The sequence below is a fragment of the Pinus tabuliformis genome, chromosome 5_1 (genome assembly GCF_031772625.1).
Source record: "Pinus tabuliformis cultivar Carrire ecotype Pingquan chromosome 5_1, CPIR1, whole genome shotgun sequence".
In the NCBI taxonomy this organism is placed as follows: Eukaryota; Viridiplantae; Streptophyta; class Pinopsida; order Pinales; family Pinaceae; genus Pinus; species Pinus tabuliformis.
In genome coordinates, this window is record NC_142305.1 from 286,699,137 (window position 1) to 286,709,872 (window position 10,736).

The following is a 10,736-nucleotide window of genomic DNA, read 5'->3' on the forward strand; positions in this document are numbered from 1 at the left end:
GTGAGAGGGGCAGCGTGCAAGACCCTCCCACCCATTGAGCCGCAAGGGTATGGCGGGACGATACTACATGCAACCCCCCTGCCCCATGCATGCGGCCCAATGGACCCATGGGGGTCGAGGCCTGATTCTGAGAATTCGACCTCCACCCCCACGGGCCCAATAGCCCTCCACCACTAGGGGCCCATTGAGTCATGGGGGTGGGGCGGGAAGGCGCTGCACGCAAGCCCTCCCGCCCACCCCCGTGGCCCAATGGGCCACGAGGGGTGGACGCCCGATTCCGATAATTAGGCCTCCACCACACAGGGCCCATTCATGCAGCCCCTCTCGCCCCACCACCATGGCCCAATGCACCCTAGGGGGTGGAGGTTTGATTCTAGGAATAAAGCTTCCACCTACTGGGGCCCATTGAGCTGCTGAGTTGGGGCCATGGTGAGCTATTTTTTTTTATTTTTTTTATGTTTTCTAATATTTTTATGATTCATGTTTTTTTAGTTATTGTCTTTTAAATATTTTAAATATTTTTTTTAATGTTTCTTTAATGTTTTTATTTTGTTTTGATGTTTTTTTTTAAGTTTTTATGATTTTTTTTTAATGATGCTTTATTTCTTTTTTTTTATTATTATTATTATTATCATTTTTTTTGTTTTTTTTAGTTTATTTTAGTAATAAGTTCTTGTATTTTCTAAAAAAAAAAAATTGATTTGTTTCTTTTTTTATATAATTTTTAAAAAAATTACCATTTTTAAGTTTATTTTATTTTACTTTACATTTTATGTTTGGTTTTTTTTGTCATATATATATATATATATTTTAATTTGATTATATTCTGATATCTATTTTTCTTTGTTATTATTTTTTTTTTTTTTGTTTTAGTTTTTAGTTTTCTCAATATTAATTTTTTTTTTTTTTTTTTTTTGTAAGCTGGGGCGGGACTCTCTGATTTACATGTCCATTATGTACCCCTCTACGGGGGAGGGGTAGCCCAAGATTTGAACCCAAGACTTCCAGTTCGGTGAGACTTCATTTCCACGGCCCTTGCCGCTTGAGCTACCCCATGTGGACAATATTAATTTTTTTTTTAATTTTTTTTTTTTTTTTTTTTTAAGTCATGTTTTTCCTTTAATTTTTTAATATATCTTTTTTTTTAACTTCTTGTTATTTTTTAAACTTGTTGTATTTTTTTCAATGTTTTAATTTTTATTTTCTTTTGTATTTTCATTTTTATTTATTTATTATTTTGTCTAATTTTATTTTTTTCCTGTAAGGTCTGTGTTGATCCATTATGTGTCAATTTGATAGTTGATTTTAAATTTTTCGTTATAATTTATCGAGTTTGACCCCACAATGTGCCGATTTAATGGTTGGTCTTTAAGCTTTTATTAGAATGGGTGTGTTCACCTACATTACTTGTCAATTTGATGGCTTATTTTTTAATTTTTCTTGCAATGTGTCAAGTTGTTTTAGGGTGAGATTTTAAATTTGTTATACTTTTAGCATTTGAAAAAAAAACATGTCTTCATATAATGACTCTTTCATCGAGGTATTCATTTAAAAACAAATTAGTCATAGAAAATTTTCATAGTGCCATGGTTGAAATATGTTGAAAACTTAAGGTCTTTTGTAGTCATGATCTTTGGTTTTAATTCCGTGGTTGAAAATTTGTAAAAAGTTGAAGGGTTTTCTCAGTCACGACATTATATCGTTAACGTCATTGCGATTTTTTTTTTGAAAATGTATCTAAAAAAAATGGTTTTTATTGGTTTTTACTGCCATGTTTAAAAAATGTTGAAAAACAACCTTATTCTAGCATTAACATTTTCTGTTTTTCGGTTGCTTTTCATGTTATTTTGGGATTTTTGGCTAGAGTTCTCCTTTTAAGTTTATAGTTCCCGTTCAAAGTTTACGTTGTTCTCATCATATCTAGATGTGAACTGAATGGTTTGTTAAGTAAGTTCTATTGGACTTAAAGTCATGTGCTCACCATATTGATCAATTTGAGAAGGCAATGGAACCACCCATGGATGATCAAGAATTTGGGGTCCATAGATGTGAGAGGAGATCATATCTATGCGATAAATAATAGATGAATAAGAAGTGTTGGGCAGGGGTAGTTGAGGGAAAACCCCAACAAGAGATGCAATTTTAAACAAGACCACACTAACACTCTCATACTTTATAGCGTTATTTCCAATAAGTGGGGCCAAAATATCCATAGTGGTAACTTGGGCTGATGGTACATAATAGTCCAATTGGTCAATAGTAATAATATTTCCTTCATGGGGAAAGAAAAGGGCACAAAATACTAATGACAAGACTACAGTCATGGCATAGCACGGACTACAACCAACGAGCAGGTTATAGTCTAAAGTAATGTTGATGACTTCAGCATTGACATAGGCCGTTTTCCCACTTATCCTAGTCGAAAACTGGGGAAGAACCCCTTTAGGTCTAAAATCATACCCATCAAATGCCTAAAGAATGGTAGTAGATTTGGCGAGTGTTGGAGAGACAAGATCTTTACAGCAAGATGTTGTCATGACACAAGTGGAGGATCCTTGATCCACAAAAGTGTGATGCACAACCCTTTGAAACATGCACATAGTAATCTAAAAGATGAGCTGGTGGGAAAGATGAATGGAAGCCTTGCCAAAATTTAGCATGATATTATTTTATTTGAAGGGGTCCACCCCAGATATCACAAACAAAATGGCCTTGTGCTTCTAAAGACAACTTTACAAAACCTCTAAGGAAAAGAAGGCACTCGGAACATGGGTGATGTTTTCAACAACACTGTAATGTTGAGCAACCTTGCTAGATAGATTATGTGTAATCTTGAAAACGACACTGTTAGATGGGAGCTAAAATAGATCCATGGGATTATCTAGCGTCGATGGTCCAATGGAAGAATGTGCGGTGGGTGAGCCCTTAGAAGAATAACTTGAATTTGGGGGATCGTGAGATTTGGCACACATAGTTACATTGATTTTGATGATCAACATATGAGGAGTACGATTGAAATAGGGCCCCTGACTACTCCCTTACACAGGTGGAGGAGCATGGGAAATCAATTTTGTTGCATTTTTGCAGGGAATGGATGGGTTAAAATATTAGGTTCTTGGGTAGCTCGTGGTGGTTCAAGAAGCCTATGAACTTCACCAATCTAAGGAAACTTGTGAGTTAAATTTTCCCATTACAAAATCTTGCAAGGGAACTTAATATTACAACAATATTTAAATGTACCCTCTCCGTGAATATTTGGGTTGGGTTGAGTCTCCTAAGAAGCTTGGTTCTTTTTCTTATTCCTTTTATTTTTTTTTCCACTAGTTTTCGAGTTGTTATTAGGTTTTGTGGACTTCACTATGAAAACAATAGTCGACTTCTTATAAGAGGCTTCTTTTGCAAAGATAGGCATACGTTTTGGGGCTTGTGATCTTAGAATCAATTTCCCATATTTGGAAACAAGATGGCTCACATAATCGAAAAAAAAACTAGTCACGCCATCAACCTATGTTCCCAAGGGTAGTTTCAAGTGGGTCTATCAAAAGGAAAGGATCATTGGGAAGTACCTCATAAAGCCTGCTTAACCGAGAATGAATAAAATCGAGTTGTAGGGAATCTAAAATGGTTTTTTCGTTAGTAACAACTATAAATGTGGATACATCCTTGGCTACTTGATGCCTAATGATCAAATGAACCATTTACGTAATACCTCGCCAAAATTTTTAATTCTAACAAACCTATTGCAATGTTATCACTCATGGATATTATCACAAATGGTGGAATCATCTTGTTTAAAATTAGGCAAGAGGTCAGAGTCTATGTTATACGTCATGGGTAACTAGAAATGAGTTTAAATGGTTTGGGCCAAATATGAGAAGTCACTCTAAGATGATCTGTCCAATTCGATACACCATTTGGAAACATCTCCAGTCTGGGCACATTGGAAGATTCATAATTTAATTAAATCATCGACCAAGGAATTTTACGACCACCACAAATGATAAGTTGTAATATGAGTGGATGGATTTTCTTCAAACTTGGGGATACCATATGGAAACTTAGCAGGCATGGGTAGTCACCAAGGATTATGTCTGATGGGGTCATTTTTGAACTTCACTAAATTTGGTAAATAAAGACAAGATAAAAATGGATTATTTAGTTGACTAATGGGTCATATGTAAGAGAGTCACCTAACCAGCTGTGAGGTCCCCCCATATAGTGGTTATAAGGCAAATGTTTTTTACTCTAGTAAGGGTTCGTCCTAGCATATAAAGTATGTGGGTTATCATTACTTTTGAAAGGAGTTTGTCCCCCACAATAAGTGTCGCCAAAGACCAGAGGACCCCACAAAACCTGAACACTAATAGGGTTGTACCTGATGGGAAAGGATGGAACAACTTATGAAACAACACCAACGTAAGAAGGGTAGCTTGTAGAAGTGATGGTGCTAATGGAAATGTTTCCCCTAGGTAAACTAGTTACTCAAGGAAAATTGTTATAGGTTGGTGTCCCTCAAAATAAGAAATTGTACCAGGAATGAGAAATATTCAAAGAAAATTTCCCCCCTAGCTGGCTAAGAACAATTGGTTATCCTCCCCACACATTTCCATAGGTTACTATGCCTATCTAAGGAATAGGAAAAATAGGTTGGGAATTGCTAGGATAAAAAATTCTTAATCCTATAGGTTGAATAGGATTAATAATCATAATTGGCGTGGATGAACGAGAAGGCATAAACACACAAGGGAAATCTCCAGCATCCATAGAAGGGACAGGTTGAATTCTCTCAGAAGATGTGAGAGGTGCCAATGGAGGTAATGATGAAATGGAAGCAGAGACTACAAATGCAAAAATTAAAAAGGAAATAACCTTCTCCATTAGTAAGATAGGAACACATGTATAAGAGGGTGTAGAAATATCTGGGTTCAACCATAGTAAATCTAGTCCCAGTGGACTAGTCAAAGGTGGATTAATGAGAGAGACAAAAAATTTGTTAATGTCTCAATGGATATGAATTCACTAGCGAGAGGACCATAAATAGGCTCCACATCTATAGTTTGGTCTTGCTTTTTGGCATCGACAGGCACTCTATGAGTAGGTGTAAAAAGTCCACCTCATTTAGTAGGTAAATCATGAATTTTATGTGACTAATGGTTATTAGGTTAGTTGTAAATTAACCAAATTAAGTTAGTTCAAAGAAATCTAATGCCAAGCTACTAACTCAAGCCAAATATTATGCACTAGAAAAGTCCTAGGAGGTAGTAACAGGCAGACCAAATACAAAGAAGTTCACAGTGGGATAGTTATACTAGAGTCTTTCTTCCTAGCCCTTTTAGCTACAAAGTTGGTACAAGTGCCCATTTTTAGCCCTAGGACACCCCTATAGAGGACTAAGAGAGTATGACCAATATCCATCCTAGGTGCATAGAATACTAGCCCAACCCTCCACCTATGTATGAGCCCTAAGAGAATGGCCACTAAGGTCTCTAATAGGTTTAACATGTCCTACGGGGATATTCGTCAACCAATTTCACATACTAGGGTAGATAACTAAGTCCAACACCCCCTTGAGAGTTTCCTCACAAGTAGCCCCCAGGGGCTAAAACAAAATGCTAATAACCTAATTTATAACATGTGTGAAATCCACAATCCATGCCACCCAAAACTAAGCGAAATGTTGCATGTCACCTCACCCAGACCAAGTGTGACCTCGTGATTAACCCTTGTGTTAAAAGTGCTTCCCAAACCACATTATTGTAAGTCGATTTAACTCCCTATCATAGGTTTCTAGGTTGGTATTATTTTCTTGGAGTAGTTTACTAACAAACCTATCTCCAAGACCCTAACCAAAGGTAATGTTGGTGTGATGCGAGTGAAAAGAAAAGATAAATCTAGTTAATTTTATTAACATTTTTATTTTATTAGTTGTTGTTTAGATAGTTGGGAAGTGACATGAAACTTAGATGGTGTTAGAGACTTGATGAGTGCCAATATTGCAGCAAGGATGCTGCAACTTCTGGGATACCAGCTTTACTTATCAATCCATGGTTCATACAAACTTTGAGGTGATAGTGCTATATGCACAAGTAGAAGTGAAGGTCCTTCCTATTGTCACTTCTTCATTTGATGAGAGACCCCGCAGGTTCCAAGCCAGACTTCTCTAGAGTCAAAAGAATCTTGATTCTTTGATAGAATAAGAGAAAAACTATTCTAAGACAGCTTACTCTACTGCAATAATAAAAAAAACAACATGTAATGCTAAATCACACCATATCCTAATTAACCATCTAAACAGTTATGCTAAGAAAAATTGCTAAAAATCAACACTAACCTGATGCTGTTATCTAAGTTACAAAAGTAAAGAGCATCAAATCAAACTAATGTGTAAGCAAGGAAACTAAAATAAATCTGTTTTTAGGTTTTTGGATTTTTTGGTAAACTCAAACATGCAAGGAGTCAAGCGGAAGAGCAATCGGAGGACGAAATCAGTGGAAAGAGGAGTAGTGTATAGGAAGCATTAGATCGACCAGTGAATAGTAAGAACAGAAGATGAGCATTGGAGATCTTATCGCAAGAGATTACATGAATAGATAGATCAATCGATCAACGAATATGATGAATGGAAGATAAGCGACGGAGATCTTATCGCAGGCGATTTAGTGAATAGATGGGAAAACAAGATGAATGGAAGATGAGTGGTAGAGATCATATTGCGAGGGATTTAGTAAATAGATGAACGAACAAGGTTAACGGGAGATGAATGGTGGAGATGCTAGTGTGAAGGTTAAGTGAATAAATGGGCGGACAAGATTAACGAAAGATGAGCGATGGAGCTCTTATTGCAGGAAAAACGTGCAGACTGATGGAGTGGGTTTTCATAGGTGGTAAGTAGTTTCTCGCACACCCTCAAAGATGTAAGCAGAATTATAAAATTTTACGTGATTAGCCTAACTTGGTGACATGTAGCATGAGAAAACCACTTTTCTCGCGTGCTCTCGGTCGGATATCGGTCATGCAAGAATCTGCGCGAGATTGCACGATAGCCATCAGATCATGTGGGTTTGATCAGCGGTGGAGATCGACCAAGCTATTTGGTGATCGAGTGACACGATAGTGTTATAGACATTTTTGTGCCTTACAGCATGAAGCATGAAATGTCAATAATCTGAGGGATCCAAAGTCCCTAAACATGTTGCTCCTACCCCTAGAGGAACAAGGTCAGCAAACCACGGCACTTCAGATCAGTTCTCCACTCAAAAACACTCAAAAACAGGTCAATTCTGGATCATGTCAACTGCTCCACTGAGCATCTGCGCTGAATGTCAACTGCTCCATGGTGTACCTGCGCTGAATGTCAACTTCAACAAAGGCTACCTGCGCTAAGCGAGTTTGGACATGTGGAGGAATCTTTCCTCAATGTGTCAGTGCCCAGGAAGCTTCCAAAATGACACTTGGATCAAAAGATTCGCCTAAGTGAAGAGTAAGAGGTTCTAAAACTCCAAGTGGAAGGTAGAATCTCCAAGTGGACTCAAGAACTGAAGAACAACTGGGGTTGAATAGGACACCAGTCACACATCAAGCTGACTCATCTTCACTCCAAAACTCTATATAAGGATCTCATCCCATGGGATCTGAAGGCCGGAATTTTGTGCAAAGAATTGCTGTTGGTTTACAGTTGAGATTATTGGGTGATTGCTTGAAGGAGGTGAAGAGGAGATTTCTTTTCGTCGGGAAGGTGATGCTGGATTGGGCCTCTTATGGTTGTATCACTACCTGAACCTTACTTTCTTCCGTTAATAAAGCATTTGAGGTTCTTCTATTCGCATGTGTTTCAATGATGTGTTGTTTTACTTGCATATTTGATTTATGCTAATCCTTGAATCAATTATGAATGCATGCTTCTTGTAGTTTCCCTTTCTCGTCTTGTTTGCGGGATCTTGTGTAGCTGGGCCCGTGAGAAGACAAGGAGCTGGGAGCAAGCAGCAAGGAGAGAAGATTGGATCAACCATTCGCGAAAGACATCGGTGAGTGGATCTCTTTCTTTCCTCTTTTGCATGTCATAAAGAAGTAATCTTAGATAGCTTTGCTTTGACTGTTGCTAAGGATCTATCACCCTTAGAGTGGGATAGGGTCATTCCGTGTTGGATACTTTTCCCTACAACAGACTGGCAACTCCGCTGGGGATCGTATCTTGTTGGTAGCTTGTGTTTCTTGCTATTCATTTCCTAAACAAAGGGAGTACCGAATCGAACTGCATTTGAGTCCTTCGAATGCAAAGTAGAGGGCAACTACTCTAGCTCAGTTCTGGGCATGTTTATGATTTGAAGAGCTGATCCACAAGGACTCTTAATAGCTCTTTGTGATAGTGTTCATCTTCCTTTAATCATCCTCTAGTGTATACTTGATTGATAGCCTCTGATTTGGCCTAAAACAGTTGATTTTTGAGCAATCTGTGACCCGGAACCTAAGAGAAACGAGAGTTTTCTCTTCAGCGCCACTGCAGTGAAGGCTCTCTGCGTTTCAACGCAGGTCCCGAAGGGACTACCTGCGTTGAATGTCAAACTGACAGTGCAGAGCCTGCGCTGAACCAGTTTTGCATTGTGCAACTGGGGTTCCCTGCCTTCTGTTGCCCAGTTTTCAGTATTGTTTTTGCAGCCTGTTATCAACCTGTATACCCATCTGAAACTACCTTTCTTTGCCATCATTCCGCCTCGGTTGTATGAAGAAACTGTGATTGTTCTTTTTGTATTTCTTACTTCATTTACAGTTTCCCATAACGAAAGTGAACTAGTCTTGTTGTGGCCTCTTAGATCTAGACCTGTGATAAAGTGTCGTTTTGATTCTAAGAGTTAGTTTATTTGCTGTTCATAGCTGATTGAGCATTTGCTTTCGTCATATGGTTCGAATTTCAGTATTTCTAGTGTTGAAACAAGTAAATCTTAAGGTGTTCTTTTGATTTTGGACAAAAGCTTGTTTGCTTTCACTTGAAATTGAATTCGAAATTATACAACAGCTTTCTTTTTGTAATACATCAACATAAAGAAAGAAGAAAAGAAATACCTGCATTGTGCATGTACATTTTGACAGTTTGCATGTCGATTTAGGAAAAGTGCATCAGTGTGTGCTCTATGATCTGCGTGAAAAGTTGATTTCTTTCTTTTCCCTCAGTAGTTAAGATTTTCATAAGTTGAAAGAATTGAAAAAGCTTGCTTATCATTCTTAGACTGCATTTAGGAGTTGTACCATACATCACGTGGTGATCCATAAACGCAAACTGCTAAGCAAGATCAACCTAAAATGAATTGAATTTACATAACAACGCTTTGAAACATAACGAAACACATAGAGGTCTAAGCTAGAGACGTGTTCCGGCGTCGTTAAACATGATATCTTAGCGTCGAGTGGGTTGGTGATTCCTCCACGGTGAAGCGATAAGTATCAATACGGACTTGTGCTCCCACGTACCGTCGCGTATATATTGGGAGACCCCTATAGGAATAAAGCCTTTATCCATAGGAAACCGTGTCGGCCGCCCTACTGATCGCAATGCAGTGAACACAGCATTCACGAAGATCGACCACTCGTACCGTAAAACGTATTCTGTGGTTTTGCGAAAGGTTTGGCACACCCTCTGCCTAGAACTCCAGAGTAGTTTCTTTTGGCCTTTTTCAAACTCTATAACTGAAAAAGTCCATCCGAGAATTTGTCACTTCGGGCTCGTTAATACATCGAAGGAGACTAGAGTCATCTTTAGCTTTTTCTCGACTCTTAAAAAGTGAAAAAGCAAGTTGTGTCTAAAGCTTCGTCATATAAAATTCATTTTAAACGGAACATAATCACCTCTTATTCCTGCGTTGGTCTTTAGGTTGAGAACATGGAACACACCAACCAAGGGATTCCACATGATGGAAATCCTAGCCCTTTCTCCTCTTGGGGAGAAGTTGGTGCACCCCACATGGCCACATTGTCGCTTCCAGGGCTGACAATTGGCCTGCCAGTTTGGCTATTCTCAACCAGTGTAGTTCAGAACACCGCGGTTCCTGAACAGTCGAGTCAACAGTTAGACCAGTCTAGAGCTGCCCTCCAGCCTTCCACTTCTTATAAATCTTCCTCCGATCCTTCCTCTTCGAAAGGTAGAGCCGGCAAAAGCCAAGCTCCCATGGAGAAGAAGGAGAAGAAGAAGGAGCCTAAGGCGACTGGGGGCAAGCAAAAGACATCTAACAAAAATCCACACACAGCACGGACCGGGCCTAAATCGCCATGTGTCATATGTAGAGGAGACCACTTCCACTGAGATTGTCCCGGTATTCCTCGGATACTAAGGGATTGGTCCCCTCGTTTGCACAGTTCGGAAGCATCAACCTCTGACAGCCAGGATGAATGCTTACCGTCAACCAGCGAAAGTGAAGGTTCTAGACAAAGAGGGGGAGCAAGATTCCCCTGCAGACTGTGTGAAGGCGATCATGCCATCCACCGTTGTCCCTTCTTAGACGAAGCAAAGAGAGTTTTGGAAGATCAACCGGTTTCACCGTTACGACTTCCCCCTGGATACCAAAAACTCGCGCCAAGTCCTTCGTTGGTTGAAAATACAGCTGTCCCGCTCAAGTGGTCAGCTGAAGCGTCAGTCACTGAAAATGAACCTACTGAATCCGGACCGGACGAAAGTCCAAAGGTCGAAACGGCAGTTGACCCGGTTCTCCCTTCAGAAGTTTCATCTTCAAATGACACCGTCACTG